The sequence below is a fragment of the Polypterus senegalus genome, unplaced genomic scaffold (genome assembly GCF_016835505.1).
Source record: "Polypterus senegalus isolate Bchr_013 unplaced genomic scaffold, ASM1683550v1 scaffold_3018, whole genome shotgun sequence".
Classification (NCBI taxonomy): Eukaryota; Metazoa; Chordata; class Cladistia; order Polypteriformes; family Polypteridae; genus Polypterus; species Polypterus senegalus.
In genome coordinates, this window is record NW_024378057.1 from 2,449 (window position 1) to 26,006 (window position 23,558).

At 39.6% G+C, this 23,558-nt stretch overlaps 2 long non-coding RNA genes across 2 annotated transcripts; both read left to right on the top strand.

Annotated features, from left to right (window-relative positions):
* The first annotated feature begins 10,787 nt into the window (after positions 1-10,787).
* LOC120519534 lies at positions 10,788-11,561 on the top strand. Its single transcript, XR_005631566.1, has 3 exons — positions 10,788-10,845; positions 11,121-11,246; positions 11,427-11,561. It is a non-coding gene; the product is annotated as an uncharacterized LOC120519534 (long non-coding RNA).
* A 421-nt stretch (positions 11,562-11,982) lies between these two features.
* Positions 11,983-13,269, top strand: LOC120519535. The gene is made up of 3 exons (XR_005631567.1): positions 11,983-12,086; positions 12,636-12,707; positions 13,166-13,269. It is a non-coding gene; the product is annotated as an uncharacterized LOC120519535 (long non-coding RNA).
* Positions 13,270-23,558: the final 10,289 nt, after the last annotated feature.

Below are 23,558 nucleotides of genomic sequence, written 5' to 3' on the forward strand. Positions count from 1 at the left end.
GGATCAAAGCAATAGTGGTATTGGGGGATGGCATGGTGGCATAGTGATAGCACTGCAGCATCACAGTAAGGAGACCATGGCTTTTTATGTTCTCCTGTGTCTGTGTGGGTTCCAAGGACATGCAGGTTAGGTGGACTGGCATTACTAAATTGGCTCTAGTATGTGATTGTAGGGTGTGTGTATGACGATGGACTTGCACTCAATCCAGGATTTGTTCCTGCATTAGCCTTACGGTTGCTAGGACCCTCTGCAACCCAGCTCAGGATTAAGTGGGTTACAATGACTGACAGTATTGGTGTCTTGTTAAAACACAGGTATTCAGATTGCTTTTGCTTGTTTAGACATTTGATTGTGCCTTGTGTGTTGAACTTGACAATTGATTAACTTGCATTCTTTGGTAATGATCTCGACTACCTTTCGATCTCCTAATCCCTTTCATAAAAATAGTGTGCTATTCTAAATCAGTAAAGGCCACAGTCTGAGAGACAGAGACTGGAGAAGACAAATATTGTGTTGTTTGAAAGAGAGATTATTGGGCTTGTTGTTTTTGCCCTCCTTATCTTATACTTGGAATACTCCTTATGTTTTCCCCTTCCTTGTGTTTCACTGTTTATTTAATAAATCACTTCATTTTTTATAAATATTGATCTCATTCCAGGTAGAAGAGTTGGTACAATAGTGCAGCTCTCTTTTTGCACCACTCTTTGTTTAAGTCCGGGATACCAGTTGTAATCTCCTCAACACTGTCTTGAGAAGTTACCACACTCAGGAACAACTTCACTATAGTCATGTCCCAAATGATGTGATTCAACACCTGTGTGTCATGAGGTCATGACACATAGATGCTTACATAGCTAACCAAGGGGTAGTTTATCTGATGCTAAAAACTCCTTTATGTGTTGCCATTCCAATAATCTTTTCTTTGGGGAAACGTGTTAACACATCTTCTCTTTGCTGGCTATTTGAAACAGTATAACTCTTCCTGATAAAACTTTTATTGTTACACAAAATGAAAGCTGTACTTACAGAGAATAGAAATCTACTAGTTGCTGACAAGTTTCTTTTGTATTAGGCAAAAGCATTTTTTTCCAGTTTCCATGTAAATCCTAATTTGACTTCACTATTAGAGCTGCCTAATTGATTGTGTCACCTATCTTTATATATGAAAATTAAACTTTGGTTATAACTTAAAAAAATGAAACCAATTATTGTAGAACTTCATCATACTTGAGGAAGATAACTGAGTCAAAAAGAATTTGTACGCATCTGGCATAAAGTGGTATTTTGCACTATACTGTATATTAAAGCAGATTTGCTTTTGTAAGATACTTTTCTGAACTACCTCCTAGAGTTTCACACTTGGGGTTTACTACTTATATAAACAGACATGTATGTTAATTTTACCGAATTATTTTAGATAAGATAGAAACTTTAACATTTTAAGGTCATTTCTCAAACTACCTCTGTCAAAACAACAGATTCTTTCTCACAGTTTTCAATATTAGACACTTAATGACTGTATTTATGCTACATCATCTTGAAAAAGTAATAAACCATTGTATCATAAAATATACAATTTTAAAAAATGAATAATTTAGCCATGTTCTCCCCGTGTCTGCGTGGGGTTTCCTCCGGGGCTCGGTTTCCTCCCACAATCCAAAGACATGCAGGTTAGGTGGATTGGTAATTCTAAATTGGCCCTAGTGTGTGCTTGGTGTGGGTGTGTTTGTGTGTGTCCTGCGGTGGGTTGGCACCTTGCCCCAGGATTGGTTCCTGCCTTGTGCCCTGTGTTGGCTGGGATTGGCTCCAGCAGACCCCCGTGACCCTGTGTTCGGATTCAGCGGGTTAGAAAATGGATGGATGGATAATTTAGCTTCTCTGTCCCTATCTTGACGTTGCTAATGCCTAAAATAGTCTCTGCTTGTAGTGCACTTCAGCCAGAAAGAATGGATGATAATGATGAATGAATGAATCAATGAATAAAAATGCATGTGGTAGACTTAATGAAATGAAAGGAAATCTGTCATTATTAACTAACTGGCAAACAGAAACATTTTATATTACAAAAGGCTGAACGGAAGAATTTCTTTGAGCATAAAGCAGATGCTTTTTTAGATTTCCTCAATTACTTAGTATGGTTTCTCTTGAAATAAGAATCTATTACTTGAAATCCTTAAATAATTGTATACCATGTAACCTTTTTTGGCAACCAATGAACATGAAATATATGATTTATAGAAAATATAACTGCAGCATTATTTTAACAATAACTTGTGAAACTAAATTGGATTAAGCAGGTTTGAGAATGTTATGTTATTTTATTATCTCAGCTATCTTTGAACATCAGAGGTGGTGACCCAAATGTACTGTGAGAGCAATAAATGACAAAAAATGTTCTTCAAATGCGAATTCAGGGCATATAATGGTGATTTAGAGCTCTTTGCAGATGCAGCCTATAGCCTTTCAGGAGAAATTTGTGCCAAAGGTGCAAGATTATTTAAATCTTCAATAAATCAATAGATAATGTAATACGAAGAGACAAAGACATGGCAAAGTTTGGGGCAGCCACCTGTATAATTCTGTATCCTGGCTGCATAAAGTAAATGTTTTGAGTTTGAGTCAAGTTTACAAGACAGAGTCCAAAACAGAACTGAATTCCAGGAAAAGGGTGAGGCTTTATAGGAAATCTGGGGAAGTGATATTGTCCTCGGGCCGGACCGGAAGTGGGGTGTCCCAAGTCAAGGCGGTGGCTCCTTTTGGGATTTCCCAGGAAAGGCCTGCAGGAACTTAGAAAGAGCATTAGTGCACCTCCCACCTCCTGGGCAGATGTATTGTCATTCTTCTCCAAGCCCTTCAGCTGCCTACTATTCACATGTTTGTGACAATAGATTAATACAAATTATTATCCATTAAATGAAATGTACATTTAGCAAAGAGTGATTTGGAACACTTACATATACAAGTGTTATACAGTATTTGCAGCCTTTATTATGTTCTTGTTTGTTACTAAAACTTCCTGCACTTGGGCAATACATCCACCTCTCGTCTGTTTCTGAATTTAATTTTGAGAGATGTTTTGCTTGGTTTTGTAATCGCCCAAGTGGTCTGAAATGTTTGCTATAATTGTACCTCATACAGAATCTGGGGATAAGCTACATAGCCTTTTCTATACTGTTAAAGCACCTTGCAAGATGTATGATGATGTCTTCATTAACATTAATAAGTATGTACAGTATAAATAAATATACATGACGATGAATGACCAATGAGCACAATAATGTTTATAGTCCTTAACCAAGAAATCCTGTTCGAGTAAGTACTTTGGTAACATGTGAACACCAAACCCATATGATTAGGTTATTAGGTCAGGTTAGATAGACTTTATTATCACAGAGGGGAATTTGTTTGCAGCAGGAAGTACAAAAACATTGTTGAAAAAAATAAACAAAGATGTGATTCTGGCTTCAACAAAATGTGTTCACATCAATTAGCTGAAAAAGCAGAACAGAAGCCAAGCAATTAATATTATACAGCAAGATGAAAGCCATAGTTTTAATGTGTGGTTCACATTGGTAAATGATAGATGAGTCACTAAGTGAAACCTCAGAATTATAACAAACTGTAGTTGGGTAAATAAGAAACAAAGCTCTAAACATTACTGAACCAGAGCAAGCATCTGTCACAAAATTGCATGAACAACACACATGGCTCTTTTTTTACTTTAGTTGAGCTGTTATGAGTTTATGTGTTTTATTATTGTTTTTATATTTTTTTAATTATTTCATTATGTTGCAGTTAGTAGTCCCAAACATAGCAAAATGGGTGTGAAGCCTCCTAAAAGGACCATAAAGGCATTGCCATACCCTAATCAGCCTGCCCATGGAGACTCACCATCAACCCTCACAATGTTAACTGCAGGCTTCCACGCTAACAGACCCAAAACTAGGAGAGCTGGCTAAACTATAAAAAGTCCTAAAATACAGTTGAAACCCCATAAGTGGAGGGTTGACCATAAAACCATGTACAAAAGAGCAAACAAAGAATCTTTAAAAAATGAATGATTTATTAACAAGAAATGGAAGAACAAAGAAAAACCTCAAATGAACAAAAATAGACAAACCAAACTTGCCAAAGGGCATTCCTTAGGCAAACACGACCCAATACATAATCCAGGAACAGAATTCTTAAAACAGGGCATAAAAATGGTGTAAATGATTACATTTGATGTTAGCTTACCTCTCAGTAAATTAAAGGTTCAGCATATGATTTCATTTCATAATATCAAGCATGTAAACCCAGAGAACCTTTATTAGATTATTGCAATTACAGCCTGCTTCTCCTTCTACTACCACAACATCAGAACTAATAGACCATTACAATGATGCTCTGTCTTCTGCCATCGATACACTGGCTCCATTAAAAACATGGACTGTTTCATTTATTCACATTGCTCCTTGGTTCCCACCTGAACTTCATCAGCTGAAGGCCATGGGCTGACAGTTGGAGGGTCTTGCTAATAAGACGGGTATTGTTGTACAAAAGGAAATGTATTCAGATCATATGTTAAAATAAACAAATGCTCTCTGCCACCAAAACTGTATACTACACTAAGATTACTAATACAGGAGTGAAAAATATTAGAGTTCTTTTTTCCACAGTGAACAGGGTAATTTCGCCACCAGAAAGTGTCATTTACCGTAACCGCTGTTAAGCACTGCTGTACTTTTTTGGATTTCTTCAACTAAAAAATTTTAAAAATCCACCAGCAACTTGCTTCTTCCATCTCTGTTGAAAACTATCGGCCTATTTCCAATGTTCCTTTCATATCAAAAATTCTAAAAAAAAAGAGAGTTGCCTCCCAACTTCAGTCCCATCTTTCAAAAAAATTATCTTTTTGAACAGTTTTAATCTGGCTTTCATCCTAAACACAGCACAGAAAATGCCCTGGTCAAAAATACAACTGATCTTTTCTAGGCAGATGACATGAGACACTTATCAATTATTGTACTTCTTGATCTCGGCTCCACATCTGACACCATATCACATCAGATACTTTTGAAACATCTACCTAGCTTTGTAGTCTGTGGCCTTGTCCATCAGTGGTTTTCTTCCTACCTCACTGACAGGGAGGCAGTTTGTTCAAGCAAAGGGTTTTAAGTCAGAGAATGCAGTCGTTACTAAGGGAGTTCTGCAGAGCTCTGTTTTGGGGCTCTTTCCTTTTCTCATTTACATCTTCCTAATACGTAATATCTTTAGACAGACACATGAGGCACACATATAAAAACAAATAATTGTTTTATTTTTCTTCGCCTATGGGCAACGCCTTCCCCGTTCCCGCAGGCACAACACAGTCCAAGCACTAAGCACAAAACCACACAATACTTTTCTTCTCCACCACTCCTCTCCAGCAAGCTTTGTCTCCCTACTCCGGCTCCTGAATTGGTGACTGCTGGCTCCTTTTATAGCCCACCCGGAAGTGCTCCAGGTGCTTGATGATTTACTTTCAGCAGCACTTACGGGTGTGGCGGAAGAACTGCCCATAAGGGCTCAGCAGCTACTGCTGCAGCACCCCCTGGCGGGCCTGCAGATCCCAACAGGACTGCACCAAACTCCAACTTCCATGGGGCCCTCTGGGAGTCCGAGGCACTGCTGTAACCCAGGGGGGTTGCCATCTAGCATCCCGGGGGAGATAACGCTCTGGCCATGCTAGCTCCCCTGGTCTTCCCAGCTAGGAGACGTCCTGACCAGGCATGGGCCCCGGCCACACGCCACACCACTAAATCCACTTCTGTTTTCCCTCGAATACCCTTATAACATGCCTCCTAGACATAATGTCATGGATGACTCACAATTTTCTTCAATTAAATAGCAATAAAACTGAGGTGCTCCTAATTGGTTTTAAATCAACATTCACTAACGTTAACCATTCTTCCATTTTAATTAACAACACTATCACAAACATCTCTTCCCAGGTTAAGAGCCTGAGCGTCATTTTATACAGTACCCTCTCTTTTTCTTCCCATATAAATAATGCTTCTCGTACTGCCTTCTTCCATCTCCCAAACATTTCTATACTGAAGTAATGAAGTATTGGTTAATGCCTTAGTCACTTCATGTATAGATAACTGTAATGATATTCTATTTGGCATCCCTAAAAAATGTATACATTGCTTACAACTTATACAAAATTCTGACCTAGGATAATTACCTGTTCTAAATCCACTGTACATATTACACATATTCTCTCCCAACTTTACTACTGAATACAATATAACATACTGCTCTTAACCTTTAAAACTCTCCACAGTCTTCCTCCTTCCTAACTTACTGATCTTCTACAAACTTACACTCCTTCTCGCTACTCGGATCCTAATCTGCAGCTGTTCTTTCTTTACTACACATCAAACTCTGTTCTATGGGAGCTAGAGCATTCTCTCAAAGTGCCCCTTAACTTTGGAATTCTCTACCCTCTCATATCTGTCAGCTAGACTCAGTAAAACAATTTACAACTGCCCTCAAAACATATCTTTTCAAACTGGCATACCAATTATGAGTGCATTACTGTTTTAAGCCAGTTACCTTTGATGTTTGCTACTATTTCTGTACCTCAATCAGGTTCTGGCTTTTAAACTTCTCCAACCAGAGTTTGAGCAGTGTCCTCTCGCAAAGTTAGGGCTTTCTGTTTCAAGTCTATTATCAGGTATTATTATTAATTATTAATCAAATACGTGAGGGCCGATGTTCAGGACGTGCATGGATGACCACTGCAGCTGTACTTTGATGAAGCATTTATTGTGTTCTGATTAGAGTTTCAACTTCCTACCACCTAGCTTTTAACCTGTATGTTGACTTTTTGGATTTAGCCTTTCTGGTTCAATTTTTGACATTAAGGTTTATAATATCTATCTTGCTTTGCTAAATTTGACCATTAAAGCTACTACACACTGAAAGGATAAATTTGACATTTTAATTTCTGTTATCAAGTTTGTATTTTGGATTAATACATGGCCGTTTTATAAACTTTTAAGAGCATGAATAATTTTCAAAGTATATATTCTAGGTTTGTATAAGAATTAACTTTTCCAGTAAAAGTAATTCAATTCTTTCATGATTAAAGATTTCCCTTTGGAGTATTCAGTTATTGGTCTTGAATCCCTATTTAGTTTGTTTGTTAAGCTTTTTTAGTATGTGGTTTTATTTCCATCTCATTTCCTTGTTAAGTATCTAATTATTTATTCTCCTAATTTTGCTTTATCTTGACTTTTGTTAATGCATTCCTATTAATGTTAATTGTTCTAGCCTTTATGTTTATTAAGTAGTCTGTTTAACTTTACATATTGTTAAATTGACTATTTAAGTGTATTTGCAAATAATGTGAAAAGCACCTGATTTAATTGTCATATCTATCTTGTAGTCCATCTGTCTGCCAGCATGAAACAACACAGTTCTCAGTGGACTGATTTTGTTCAAAGCTGACACATTTACTCGTGAAGGAAATTTGTAAGGCAAGTTGATTTTTTGTACAGATACAGCATGTGTTACAAATTTCTGAAATTTTAAAATCACACTTTGCATTGTGCATTAGCATTTTTTTTAACTCATCTATCTTGAAATTCCTTTGTTGGTTTCTAGTCTTAAGAATTTTCTTGTATTTGTGTCCCTCTTGTGGTCTTGCCCTCTTGCTTTAGTTTAATTTGGCTGTTTGTAAGAATGGTGTCCCTCAAGGGTCAGTGCTGTGGACGCTCTGATTTGCATTAAATCCATATAGGACTGGATAGGAAAATAAATAACAAGCTGATTAAATTTGCAGATGATTACAAGCTAAGTGGTTTAGCATATAATATATAATCAGCAAAATTATTACAGTAGGACTTGGATAGAATACAGGCTTGGGCATATTTGTTATTTGTGGCAGATGAAATTTAATGTCAGGAACTGTAAAGAATTGCATGTATGAAGTAAATATATTAGATTTTAATACACAATAGGTCCTGAAACCTGAAAGTACACCCTGTATGAAAGTCTAGGAGTCACAGTGGACTCGTAACTGTCGCCCTTCAGGCAGTGTTTAGAAGTCATTTAGAAGGCTAGCAATCAACACTTATTTCAACATTTGTACCCAAAACACATGTCTGTGAAGGACAATCTGTAGCCATTGCTTGTTGGGGTTTCATATGATAGTTCAGGTCAAAAGAATCACCCAGGTTCTTCACATTCAATCCCAGTGAAGAAAGCCCAGAGGACTTCAATGGGAGCTGGTATAGTGACAGATAACTCGGGAGCAGTTTCAAATGTCGATTACTTGAGAGTCTTTTTTGTTGGAGGAAAATGATGTTATTAATGCAACCTTAAGCGGGTAAATACAAAGAATTTTTTCTGTCCTTAATGCTGATATTGTTGAAATCAGAAACAAACAACAGAAGCTCTCATTAATTTTTATGCAGGTCCGTGATCAAGTGGAGTAGCATGATGCTGAGATACATTGCCTTCATGCTGAGACCCAATCTCTCCATGAGAAACTTTATAAACAAGAAGAGAGAGCAAAGAGAGATAACATCAGAATTATTGGAGTTCTAGTTAATGCTGAAAGCGGGAATATGTTCAGCTTTCTGGAGAAACAATGGATCATTTGGTTTCTGTGCATCTCTAATTTGAGGCCTGAAAATAGTATATATGGTATACAAGGAACAGTGACAGCACATGTCTATGTCCAATCATCGTCAAGCTTCTTCGTTATTCTGACTGAGTTACTATTCTGAAACAGGCACGCAAAAATCAAAATGTAACCTGTGAAGTTTGGAGGTTCTACTTCGTCTATGTGTGTTTGGCACAGGGAGAAAAAGCACCTTGGCGCCATTCTTTTTTGGCACTACCTTACACCACAGTTTCACAATAGCTCTCTAAACATTGGAGGGTTACCCATCTCCTATCCAACTTGGGCTTCAAAAGAAATCAGCACACTCTGCATTTTGTTTAATGGAACCTGGCCTGCTTCTTTCTAGTTTTGTAAAAGACAAAATATAGAAAAAATTCTTTCTTTTTCTTTTAGTACTTGCAGACTAAATCTGTTCCCAGGACATGTGGAATAACCCTGTCCCTGTTCCCAACCAACCATTAGTTGACTATTTTTTTGTCTTACACTTAAATCATTTCCTTTTTGTATGTCTACCTTCATGACTCCATAATTATACCTGTCCCAGTCACTCAGAAAAGGATCACTGATCTATCCCTGCTAACTCCATTGTGTTAGAACAAAATCTTTAAAAATATAAAAAAATCCTCTAGAAATTCTAATCATTAACACAGCAAATATAAAATTATCCATAGAGTTTATTATTACCCAAAAGAGCATTTCCTGATGGGTTTTGCTCCTGATCCACTCTGTCACCAGTGCTACCTTAATGTACAGGACACTTTTCTCCACACATTGTGGGGATGTTCCACTGTTGCAGTTCTTTGGGCCTCAGTTGTTTTCATGTTCTCCATTTTATCTGTCTCTATTTCTTGCTCTCCTATTACTCTACTCCTTTTAGATTTCTCTACTTATGGCAAGCCAAATTATCATTCAGAGATACCTTTAAAACATTTAAAGATATCTTGAACACATTTAAAGATATCTCTAAATCTTTAAAGATATCTCTAAATATTTCCAGATATCTTTAAATCATTTGAGATATCTCTTAATCATTTGAAGATATCTATAAATGATTTAAAGATATCTGTAAATGATTTAAAGATATCTGTAAATGATTTATAGATATCTTGAAATGATTTATAGATATCTTGAAATGCATCTCGAATTAAGATATCTTTAATGCACTTCAAGATATCTTTAAATGAATTACAGATATCTTTAAATGAGCGCTTGCGTATTTAAAGATATCTTTAAAGGATTTGCAGATATCTTTAAATGATTTGCAGATATCTTTAAATGACTTCCTCTTTATTTAAAGATATCTTTAAATGAATTACAGATATCTTTAAATGACTTCATCTTTATTTAAAGATATCTTTAAATGAATTACAGATATCTTTAAATCACTTCCTCTTTATTTAAAGATATCTTTAAAACGAATTACAGATATCTTTAAATCACTTCCTCTTTATTTAAAAGTTGTACTCATTATTCAAAAATCACATCACTTCCTGTGAAAGGCTTCCGTTAATCGTTCGTTTATTATTGAATTACAAATATACTTGTATTTCTGTTTTCCAACGTGCGAGTAGCGCAGTGTCACAATCACGCCCCAGAGGTAATGCTCAACATTCATTTTATAGTAATTTTTCAGAGTTTTAATCATATATAGCACCGTTTCACACAAAATATCAATGCCAGCTGCCGCACGTTTGGGTTTCTTAGTTCGAATAAAGGCGGTCGTTTCCAGTCCGACTCCTCGATATTTTACCTTTTTATTCTGCCGTTAGGATTTTTTTCCATATTTTTTTGTCCATGTGTGTAGAATATGAAATATGAGAACGATTGTTTGCGCCGTTTATGTTTGCTGTGCATAAGTTTCTCGCAGCGCTTGTTATTTACTTATTTACATGAAAGTCAATTTCGACATGTTCATCATGCGGCTTTCCAACGTAGACGACATTTAGATAAATGTGTGCTTATGTGTACTGTTTAGCTTTCCTTTTGCAGATCACATGTCAAGAGAGAGGGGTGAAGTCCAGCGAGTGTTAGCCCAGGCACTGACATTCGTACATCAAGCAGAAGAAGAACTTGGAGCAGACATGGAAGGGCAGAACTCGGCTGCAGATTCTGAAGCGGCCGCATTTGTTCAGAAACTAGAGCCTTATTTCAAAGACGTTCAACTGCAGAGACGAATCACAGAAGAGGAGGTGATGACTAAATAACTTCCAAGTCGTGATACGGAATAATTCACTTCATAATTAAAAATTGCCCGTTTATCACGATTAATTCATGATGGAACCTTATATCCACTTTCCTTTGCAAGTTTGTCAGTCAGTCAGTTGGTTATTACACAACCGCTATATCCTAACACAGGGTCACGGGGGTTGTGTATTTTAATTATAATAAGCGCATACTAACAAACATGTGATGTATTAGTGTTAAACTAATTCGTGAAACATAACCTCCCACTGTATTTTTATAGGCAGAAAATATAAAGGACGGGTTAGAGGCGATATTTGGAAAAGTAACTTGTTTCTGTTACAAAAACACAATGAAGACTTTGTCCCTCCACCATTAGAAATGGCCAGGTTGACAAGAAATGGTTTAGGTTAGTAATTTTAATTTACAGTATGGGTGTCTATATTTTGGCAGGTAAAGTATAAATTGTATTAATTATGAAGTGATTTCAACATCTGTAATTACACAGTCTATAACTAAAATCTCAAAAGTGTTGTAAAATGTAATATTACAAAGAAATGGCTGTAGTTAACAATTTTAAATATTGCAGGTGTTCCTAAACATGAACAGCCTGGTTCTACTGAAAGATATGGCTCAAAGTCAATAATTCAAAGGAAATGGAATTTTTCTCGTTTTGAGAAGTTTGTACAGGATAGCTTTCCTGAAGCACCATTGCATTTGACCGGCTTCACTTTTGCAAAAGCAGAAAAAGGCAGACGTGTTAAAAAACTTGTGCAACAACAATACATGATTTAGAATTGGAAATTGGAAAAGGGAAGATTTTTGTAGTTCCTGGACGAGATCTACCTCTACCAGTTCAGGTTTGTTTTGTAAGCAAACTTGTATTATAAATTAATATTGATAATATAAGTGTGAATATTTTTTTATTTGTTTCATTTTCACAGTACCATTTTGCAAAAGAAATCAACAGGCATCTATCTATCACATATAGTGCCTATTCATCCACAAACATGTACATGCATTATATAGCTGCTAGCACAATTTTTATATTGTCATACAGCTGACAGAAGCAGGAATGTCCTCAGTTACTTTTGCTGACAGACCTGTAACCAACTTGCAAAATGAAGGTCAGACCCAATTAGAAGAAGTGCATAATGCTTTGAGCTCAGAAATTCATCATGTAGGGAACAACCAGGAGAGGCTAAATGTCAATGTACAGACTATAGAAGACAGTCATCCCCAACATGAGGTAAGGGTATATTTCACAGTACTTCTTTAAGAAGTTGATAAAGTGTGCCAGCAGCTGGCAGGAGTTTACCAGGCAAAGGCACCACTAAAATGAAATATGGTGGGTGTTTGCAGTTGAATGTACTTTGACAGTAGGAGTGGTCCCAATCTGTATATACTTATAATGTATAGATGTCTTGTACAGCATTAGAGGGGGTCATTTGCAAAAGGAAGCAAAGGTTGTGGCCTAGTGCGGCCCAGCCCCTGGAAACTACCTGCTAGTCAGGGCCACCTCATAAGTTGCATACATTTCTCTATACTGAAATACCAAGATTCATTATTTAAAATTCTAAGATTAATAAGAGAATATCTCTTGTATGTTTGTTAGATAGAGAATGCATGTGTGGTTTATGTATTCTTTACAGATGAAGCATTACAATGTGAATGTTATACTGTATTGCAATTACTTAAAATGTGTTTTTACTATACCTAGACTGCATTTTTTCTAAAATTGTATTTATTTAGTAAAGCAAAAATGTATTTTAGGGTTATATACACTATTTATTTTTAGACTCCTGTCTTAGATGTTGAAGTTAGAGAAGAGTCAGTTCAGAGAGTAGCAGATGTTACAAACCAACCAGAGGTATGCAAACATTTTTACAATTTTGTTTAAATATAAAAGAATATGATAAAAACATAGTGCCTGTTTGTTTGTATTACAGAATTGTACAAATTTACCACTCTAAAGCAAGTTTAATTTGAAAATCACTTTTCACATTGTGTTCCAATGTAAACCTTAATGTAAAAATAGAGAGAAATTTCAGGATTCTTTAACCTGATATTAATTAAAAACATCCTTTTAATAAAACCATAGGATTAGGTTTTACAGTAGGAGCTGCAATTCTGAAACCAAAGACAAAATACTGTACTGTAGTTCTAGCAAGAGGTATATATCTTTAAGCTCATAAATTCTGGTACAGTTATAAAACCTCTATGGTTTCCAGCATTTAGTTTCTTATTAATCTTTATTTAAGTTTATAAGTACAAGGATTTATTAATAAAGCATTCTACTTTAGGTAAAATTTGGGGTTTACTTTTTAGTTTCAGTTGTTATCTCTGACTACTGAGGCAGCAACAGCAACACCACCACCTTCTCCTTTTGCATATGTAAATACTGGGACTCCAACAGTACGTATCACAGTTCATCTTTTCTCTGTCACATTCTGTTCTTGTCTACTGCAGTGTTTTCTAGTGCACCAGGATAAACTAAATGGTCTTTTATAAAAGAGAAGAAAAAACTATATTTATTAAATGTGTTTTTTGCATATTCATTTTTGTTAAGGAGAGTTATACATTCTTTTAACTCATTGTGTAGTAAATTTACTAAAACAAAGAATTATGAGAGGGGTAGTAGTATAATGTCAGGCGGCTTCTGTCAAAATTTAATCCGAGTTTGATTGATGAGATTAAACCACGCCCCTTTTAATCGAAGACCGGAAGTCCGCCCCCACCCACCATCTGTTGTTAGTTGACCTTGGATGACCTTTCAGGAAGTCCCTCCCCACCACCGGTTGTTTTGTTGACCTTGGATGACCTTGATCCGGGCCCCTGTTGATTAATGACAGGAAGTCCCCACCCCAACCACCGGTTGTTTGTTGACCTTAGCCCAGCCATCTGTTTTCCCCAGGAAACTGTCAAGGGCAATTTGATGGATGCCCCACCCTCCTTGAACCCCCACCACCCCGCCCCTGCTTGGCCACCTGCATTGCCCCATCTCACTAGGGCAAGTTCAGACATGCCCAAGGGCTGCCTAGGCCCCCCTTGAACCCATCACCACCCCCACCACTTCCCAGCCCCCACCCCTCTTCCAAAGACAGGTTCAGGCATGCTGCAGCGGTCCCTGGACAAGTTCAGGCATGTTCCTATCCATACCCAGACTGAATGGCCTGCCTAAGCCTCACTGCAGCACATGATGTCTGGTCCCCTTCTTCCTGGGACATACACATACAGGCTCCGTTGGACCGATCTAACTTGACGCCGTTCCTGCCAATATTGCTTTAGGTAAGAATCCCTGTATCTATGTAACAATTATTTTAAAAATATCTATCTATCTAATCGTTGCTATATCATTTGTAAACTCCCTTGTATTTTATCTAAGACAAAACAGCCTTTTCCTTCCCATCTCCGTGAAAATCCTTTCACAGACAGGCTCTGAGTTTAAAAGCATTCAGCAGCACAGAAAGACAAGCAGTCTAGCTTTTAGTAGCCCTGCAGGCGTGTGCTTGTAGTTCAAAGCACGTTGAAATACAAGCTGCCCGGCACCCTCTGCGCAGCCTGGCTTTTAGCAGTCCCTGCGCGCATCCGCGAGCTGGTCATTCCCAAAGCACACAGAAAGGATCTTTCTCTCTGTTCACACTGAGTCCGGGCGCAGCTAGAGCCGTCAGTGCATGCCATATGGGTGGAGCTGTGTGTAAGTTCACCTCCTCCCCTGACAGCTCGCGCTGATTCAGTCCAGGCGCGCAGGCTTGTCAACAGCTGAGCGTAAGCCCCGTTCTTCCATTCCCAAGACGCATGGGTCTTTAAAAGTTAAAGGCTTTCATGATAGCGTGTAAAACCGAGATAACTAGTTCGCTATAAGACCTTTAAAAATCACACAGTTAAATAAGATGCAGCAGTTCCCTTATAATTCACGTTGGAGACGTCTAAATGCTAAATGAATTAATATATTTATAATTTGTATTTAAATCGATCTAAAACAACCCTTTTTCTACCCCTGTTAATCCTCCCCTCATGAAGAAATCTGGATAGTTTTTCTAAAAGTTTGAATGGCTTAATCAGAGCGGATATCTCGGGCTAGAGAAAGGAACTTTAAAACTCTTTGTCAAAACAGGTTTTTCCAAAGCCCTCACCCTCACCTCCAAACCTAACCCCACCTCACATCACCTCACCCCACATCCGGCCGTCTGGAGTTGATAGGGGTCGCTGGTGATTCGGATCGAATCACCCTTACGCTCTTAGGACTGGGGTCAGGCGCTGACGCCCTTAACCTCGGAGCAAAACAGAATGCGTCTGTTTAATCAAATCTCGAGTTACAACGGAATCTATTAATCAAATTCCGGATAACCATTAACTTTGTGACCGGATCAAAATTTTTGCAAAGGTGAAAAGGTCTTGCGGAGATTCGTACAGATGTTTAAACAAATCTATTAGGCGAATTCCGGATAACCATTAACTTTGTGAACGGATCAAAATTTTTGCAAAGGTGAAAAGGTCTTGGAGATACATACAGATGTTTAAACAAATCTATTAGGCGAATTCGGACCACACTGGACAAAGGGCCTTATCGGATGTCCGATTTAAATGATTGGGGCACATTGTAAAACACCCGCTTCTTGGATCTATAAATAAGCGGGTCGGACCCCAAGCCCCATTTTCTCTACGGATCGTTCAGAACAAGAAAGATGAATTTCTCCCAGCACGGTTTGTCAGAACGATTTTATTAGAATTATATATTATAATTTTAATGAATACATCTAAATGAAATCTAATTATTCTTCATACAGACGAAACTGCAGCAGCTGCAATCAATGAACACCCAGGTAAGGCTATTCATGAATCTTATACGCTTTAAATGAATATGCTTTAAAAACTGAGGGCTGAATTCTTATATTTTATCCTTAGAGCTGTTCATACCGTCGATTCGCAAAATGGTAAAACCTTTTTAATATATCTTGTTTAATTGTGTACGGCATGCTTATTAGCATTTAGGCGAGCCTTCGTGTATCGGAGGGCTCTTGGTAGCACGCGTGCATGTATAAGCGTTATGTGTTTGTCAATATAAAACTGTTTATAACATGTTTCTTCTGGGCTGATCCGTTCATGAAATGGTTTGAGGAGTCTATAAAAGTGTCTCAACTAACCGCATGAGCGGCGTGCGTGAGTGAATATTTGCATATAATTACTGGGATGTAATGGAAAATGTCTTGGAATACAATAAAGTTATTTCAAGACGTGCGGTTGATTCCTTTATTTTTATTTATTTATTTTTCTTTAGAATTATTTATACAGATAGAGTCGCCAATCGATTTGATATTCAAGGTGAGATTTTTATTAAAATGATAAAATGTTTACAAAGTGTCTATGGCGGTCATGTGAGCACACGACCACGGGTCTATGAGCGGTGTGTAGCGCGCGCACTCTGGTGTGTGCACCGTCGTGCATGTCGCAGGCGTGCATGTAATTACTAGCGTTGGAAGCCCCGGCGTTGCTAAAATGAAATGTAAGGCGTACTAAGGTGCTTTAGACGTGTCAAAAGTATTGTTGAATCATCGGGTAAATGAATATTATAGCGTGTTTCTGTATTTATGAGATTATATTTTATTACCTTGAGACCCGATTATTTTGAAAATGATTTACCCAATTTAGTTTAGGGATTGCTCATGCAGTTTGTTAAAGTGCTTCGGGTAGTTACAAGAAGCCTATCGGGTTGAATAGGGGTGATGCATATTAAAAGCGTTGTGTGATAATTAACCGTTTGAGGCGCGCGCGTGTGTGTGTGGGTGTGTGCGTGTGCGTGCATGCATGCGTAAGCGCGTGTAGAGCAGCTTGTGTATGTATGTGGGTGTCTGGATTGGTGCTTGGTCATTTGGTTCAGCTGCTGCAAGAGCAGGGATTGGGAAATGTTATTTTAAATAGGGGTGTATTTTGTTTTGTAGACGAAAATTCTGTACAAAACCAAACAGATTCTCAAAGGGATTACGCTGATTTGTACAGTCACGGTAAGTGGCCTTTTCAATTTATGGATGAAACTTTGGGGAACACACTTATCTGCAGATTTTGTGTAAAGAGTCCTTTAACTGAGAAGGTTATAATTTTATTTTCAGATTCAACTTTCCCGGGTGTTTTAACACAATTGCTGCAAGGTTCAGACACTCTAGAACTCTACAAAACTGGGAGGATCCAGAACCAACCACAACTTCTCAGAGCATCAGGGGGTATTCTCCAACAGCCTCTCAGAGCAGCCGAGGGCTGCCTCGAGCATCAGGGGGTATTCTCCAGCAGCCTCTCAGAGCAGCCGAGGGCATTCTCCGGCACCCAGCCAGAGCAGCCGTGGGTATTCTCCAGCAGCCTCTCAGAGCAGCCGAGGGCATTCTCCAGCAGCCTCTCAGAGCAGCCGAGGGCATTCTCCAGCACCCAGCCAGAGCAGCCGTGGGTATTCTCCAGCGCAATCGTCGGCGTCTTCTAATTCTAGACGCCGTTCATCCCCCAGGTGGGGAACTTTACCGACATCGCCTCACTCTGGCGAGGATCTTGGCGAAGAAGTCGTTATTCACCCCGATATTCCCATCAGCCTGACCACGACCGGAGACATCGCGAAAGACTGGTTCTGTTGGGTGACGTTCTTCGCTGGGCATTTGAACAATTTATAGAATTAGAGTCTCCTGGGTACAATTCCGTACCCGACATGAGTTTACATTTGCTGCATCTGTATACTTTTTCCAAGGTTCTACCCAGAAATTAAAGAATAGGTTTTATATTTACTTTTTTTTTTTTTTCTTTCGATAAGAATAACATTGAATGCAAATTTTTATTTTCTGTGCTTATAACTGTAACCTTTGCTTAAATTTAGGTCATGCCTGAAACGGGTCTAGCGGCAGCAGCAAAGAGCGACAGCAGTGACAGCAGCAACGACAGTGAAACAGACAGCTTCCGTGAACGCGACAGCAGTGACAGCAGCAACGACAGTGGAACAGACAGCTTCCGTGAACATCCTGTAGGGCGCAAAGGTAGGAAAAGGCCGTCCAGTGAAAACCTGAGACTATTAAAAGAGATGTCTGATAACCTTGAATATTCTATAAAACCCCCTAAAATACCTACCCTCGCGATCACCTGAAATTGTTCATTCACCAACCCCAGTGACACATCCTATTGACAATTTTGATCTCATTGATACATCGCTCCAGGTTCTAAATTCTGATGAAATAGCCGTAGTTAAGCGCTCTGTTGGAGCTTTTGAAGAATACCTCTTCTCAGGACAGAACGTCATCAGGCCCTTCACAACAACCAATTGCCCTAAACATGTATGTAGAATCCCCACAGCCTTCTACCTCAGGAATCTCGGGACCTAGTAAGGCCAGTCTTCAACACCCACCTGTTGACGACTTAAAAGAGCCGGATACTTCCTCCCCACATCCTCAGACAGGATCAGGAGTGACTAATTCGTCCGGGGTAAACTTGAGTCTCGAAACCAACTCTCCACAGCCATCTACCTCGCATACGGTGAATCCATCGTCTCCAGAGCCGCCAGTAAGTTCCCCACAACCCTCTACACCGCACACGGGAATCCGTCAGTAATTTCCCCACAACCCTCTACCTCTCGATTAAATAATTTGTCTATAACGGATCGTCCAAAATTTAACAATATCGAGATTAGACACCGCTTCAATTTTTCAGAGGCCTACACACTTGATTCATTCGCCGAAGTTTTTAATCATATACACGAGACCCTTCAGCAAATATTAGACAGTTTTACGAACACTTTGAATCCTATGGATCTAGTTCAGTTAGAATTACGTGCCGAATCTCTCAACCCCAGTGTTTTCTCCCTAACCCCAGCTGGCCTGCTTTCTGTTGAAGACTTTTTTAATCAAATTGAATTACTTCTCCAGAGTCACGCTACTATTTTAGCCGATTCCAGTCTGGCGTTAATCGTTCAGGTGGTCAGGGTTCCATCTGGTGGCGGCGGGCTAGGCGTAAAGCCTGTTCCCTATTCAACGATGTAATCCTTCAAAAGAAACGGAAGCACCTATGGAACTCCTTTAACCGGGATGATCAGTGCTGTTTTGCCAGGGGTTTGCTGGCTGTATTAAACGATAAGTTCAGAAACAATCAGAAATTGTGTGAACAAGAGGCCCGCCGCCTGCACGCTGGGGTCGGTTTATCAACGGATCAGAAAGTAACGTTTTCAGATGTCGAAAAATTTGAGAGGCTACTAGGTATTAAAATCATCGCCTGGTACAGGGAACCGAACACCATCGCTCTATTAAAATTTGAAGCAACCCAGGTTAGAAAAACAAAGACGGCGTTCCTGTTTTGCACCAGGATCATTATTACGGTATTTTGAATCTAAAAGGTTTTCTGGGGTTTTCCTACGTCTGCGATTTCTGTTACACGGGATATTCTATACCGCCACGGCATCGCCGAACAACACTGTGATGTCTGTTTATCTACAAACTGTCTATTAGTTGACGAGGAGGCTTTACGATGTCCCGATTGTCGTCGTTTCTGTCGATCAGGGGTTTGCTTCGAAATCCACAAAACCCCGAAATGGAATGAAAAGACGCGTCGGTCTGAAAGTATATGCGACGTCCTTAAAGTCTGTGTTCTCTGTTACGAGAGATACAGCTTGAAAGCCGGTTCAAAACCTCACAAGTGTCGACCCAAACACTGTCGCGTTTGTAGAGCAGTCGTAAAAGAGTCGGATGAAAACCATCAGTGTTTTATTCAAAGCTTACCGCAAAGACCAAACCATGAAAAATACGTGTTCTACGATTTTGAGTGCCGTCAAGATGCTGGTACACACATCCCCAATTACATCCACTGCATGCATTGGAACGGTCGATCATGGAGATGGGCCGGCGAGGACTGCGTAGCAAAATTCTTTCACAGATATCGATGTCCGAAATACAAAGATTACACGCTCATAGCTCACAATTCTAAGGGTATGACGGATATTTCCTCATGAAATATCTCATCGAAAGCGGGCAAACTCCATTTGTTACATCTCAGGGTTGTAAATTAATGTGCTTTATAGAAGAAGATTACAACTTGAGATTTATCGACTCGTTGAACTTCTTACCTATGAAATTGAGCAGTATGCCCAAAGCCCTGGGATTCCAGGCTCAAAAAGGGTACTTTCCCCATTTCTTTAATACCGCTGAAAATCAAAATTACATCGCCCATACCCGAGCCTAAATATTACGGCATTCAACACATGATGAGCCAGGAAAGAGAGGAGTTTTTGTCTTGGACGACTCTATTAAAAGCGGAACCTTCAACTTTAGACAAGAAATGGCGTACTATTGTCGAAACGACGTGGTTATTTTGAGAACTGCCTGTATGAAATTTAGAGATGAAGTGATCGGGATCGGTAATATTGATCCTTTTCAGTGTATGACCCTAGCTTCTCTCTGTATGTCCATGTACAGACAAAACTGCATGCCTGATAATGCAATTGGAATCATTCCTACTGACCATTACAAAAGCACTCACAAAGCTTATTCTAATGCTTCTATTCAGTGGCTAATGTTTCTTTCCGAGAAGGAAAAATAAACATTCGACATGCGGAATCACGGTGAAGTCAAGATGGGGTCCTTTTATCTAGATGGTTACGCGAGGTTCAGGGTGTCCCGACGGCCTTTGAGTTTGCTGGCTGCTTTTATCACGGATGTCCAGAGTGCTACGATGCGCAAGCCAAACACCCTCTTACGGGGACGTCTTATGCAGAATTGTTTAAAACGTTTAACGATAAACTCATTAAATTGCGGGAAAACTTTAATCTGACGGTGAAAGTGCTTTGGGAACACGCTTGGGAGCGCATGAAAAAAGAGGACGCGGAGCTTCAAGATTTCTTAAGACGCTTTGAGTTTCCTGAACCTATCAATCCCCGTGATGCCCTTTATGGAGGGCGCACCAACGCGATCAAATTATACCATAAAGTCCAAGGTGACGAGCAAATGCAATATTACGATTTTACAAGTCTGTACCCCTACGTCAACAAAACAAAACCTACCCGATCGGCCATCCGACCTTTATTTTTGAGGAGTTTGGCGATCTTAAGCAATACTGGGCTCATTAAAATCACCATGCTCGCCCCCGCAATTTGTATTTTCCGGTCCTCCCTTTAAGAATTTGCAATAAATTGATGTTCGCTTTGTGACGTGTGCAGAAACCCAGACAACCACCGGCCTTTGCCATCACAATGATCGGGAAAGGTCTTTAACAGGAACCTGGTGCAGCGTCGAAATACTCAAGGCCTTAGATAAAGGGTACAAAGTTTTAAAAATTCATGAGATATGGCACTACGAGCAGAGTACCGCAGATTTATTTTCCGAGTACATCAAAATTCATCTGAAAGGCAAACAGGAGGCCTCTGGATGGCCATCTTGGGCCGTGGACGGCGTCGGCGGCGCTATGTTGACGACTATTTCTTAAAAGAAGGCGTCTTATTGGAGCGTGAAAACATAGCCTCCAACCCCGCCAAGAGACAAATTTCCAAGTTATTTCTGAATTCTCTTTGGGGAAAATTCGGTCAGAAGCCTAACCAACTGACCACGACGTTTGTTAAACACACCCAAGAATTCTTTGATTACCTGTTCTCAGACATGTATCAGGTCTCCTATTTTGGCTTTGTCAGCGAAATCGCTCAGGTGCAGTGGAGGTATGCGGATGACCGATACGTGGTACCCGCCCTGTCAATGTGGTGATCGCCGCTTTCACCACGCCTATGCTCGGCTAGAATTGTACAATTGCTGGATCGTTTAGGACCGAGGATTCTGTATCATGATACAGATTCCATTATCTTCACAGCATCGCCGGACAGTACACACCGCCGCTCGGCGACTATTTAGGCGAACTCACCAGCGAACTAGATCCTGATGACTACATTGAAGAATTTGTTTCTGGAGGTCCAAAAACGTCACAGTACAAAACACTCAAAGGCAAGGTCTGCATGAAAGTAAAGGGTATTACTCTCAATCACCAAACGGCTCAAGAGGTAAACCTATATTCGTTAATGGATCTAGTGCATAGTTTTGTAGAAAACGATCTCACAAAAGAAATAACCGTTCATGGTACGCAGATTCATAGGAACAAAAGACCCTGACGTTGCAAAATCGCCCACTCAGAAAGAGATTCAGAGTGGTGTACAACAAAAGGGTTCTCTTGCCTGATTACACATCTCTACCCTATGGATACTAAAGAGGGCTTTGATGTAAGACTTCAACACCCGTTCTCAAAAATAGTCTCGGGACCCTCCTGTTGGGCAAATCGCATTATGTGAAAAAGCTTTTGGAACACACAGACCATGTGCTTTCTCGCCGCCCTGACAATATAGTCTGGTTTTATAGTTGTTGGCAGCCTCTGTACGACGAACTATTAGCCAGATTTCCCAAAATCAAATTTTTGGAGGGATTACCCGCTTCCTTAAGCGACGATGAACTACTACCGCCTGATCGAGTTAACTTGGTGATCGTCGGCGATTTGATGGAACAGGCGAGCCATAGCCAAGAGATAGAGAGGGCCTTCACAAAATATACTCATCACAGGAATTTGTCCATCATTTACTTGGTCCAAAATTTATTTTTCAAGGCAAGAAAAGTAGAACGATAAATCTGAATGCCAATTACATCACACTCTTTCAAAAACCAGAGAGATAAGCTGCAAATCACCAATTTAGCGTCAAATGTACCCGGTAGGGTGAAATTTTCTTGGAGGCCTTTGAGGACCCTACGCGACAACCTTACGGTTATCTGTTGGTGGATCTGAAAGCCAAGACGCCTGACAATTTCGTTTACGTCGGTATGTTTCCCCGGCTGGCCTGTGGCGTGCGTCGTGAAAAGATAAAGACGGGCGATTTTCGGTATTTGAAAACAGAGCGGCATGTCGTGCAGAATAAAAAGAAATCTCCCTTTGCTCAAGACCCTGCACAGGGTCTCCTGTCGCCGAAGAAAAGCGATGCTGAGCGAGGCTCCTGACGATTTCATTTATGCTCTGGCCGAAATAGCTCTCAATACTTTAAAAGGCCATGTCCCCTGACTTCTAGGCAGTTCAAGTTGCTGAAGAAGCATCGTTTGCCGTTAAAAACTCAGCGATAAAAACTGCCCGTTAAAAAGAAAAAGCCCTTTTAAATCAGAAAGGAGGTTTTCTCGGAGCCCTGCTAAGCGTGGCCATTCCTTTTATTACTAGTTTAATAGCTTCAGAGTATAAATATGGAATATACGTAAGATGTACCTGGTCCCTCAACAACAAATGGCTCAGTGGCATCAGAAACCCCAGACTTCCAACGACATTTTAAGCGCTACGGAAAGCGAACTGGATAAACAGATGAAACACATACTTGAACGCGATGATTTGAGCGTCGATGCAAAAGTAAATCTTTATACGGCCGTCTTGCAAAGATACCTTACCTTTGTGAAAAAAGCGGATAAAGAAACCGGTTCTCTGACATTATTGATGCCTGTCGAGAACCAGGAGGTGCCGCCAGAGGCACTCAAAGATGCACCTAGTACCCCAGAAGAACGGGTATACGGCGAGATTTTAAAAGTGCTCCGGATAAATCAAAGAAATATACTGAAATAATTTTACAGAAAATGACGCATCACCCTAATACAACCTATTGGAATGGCTTGGGAGAGTTTGTGTTTAGTGGAGAGTCGTTACCCGGAACGAATATGGTTGATCTAATGCGGAACTTAACAGCCCGTCATAACATACC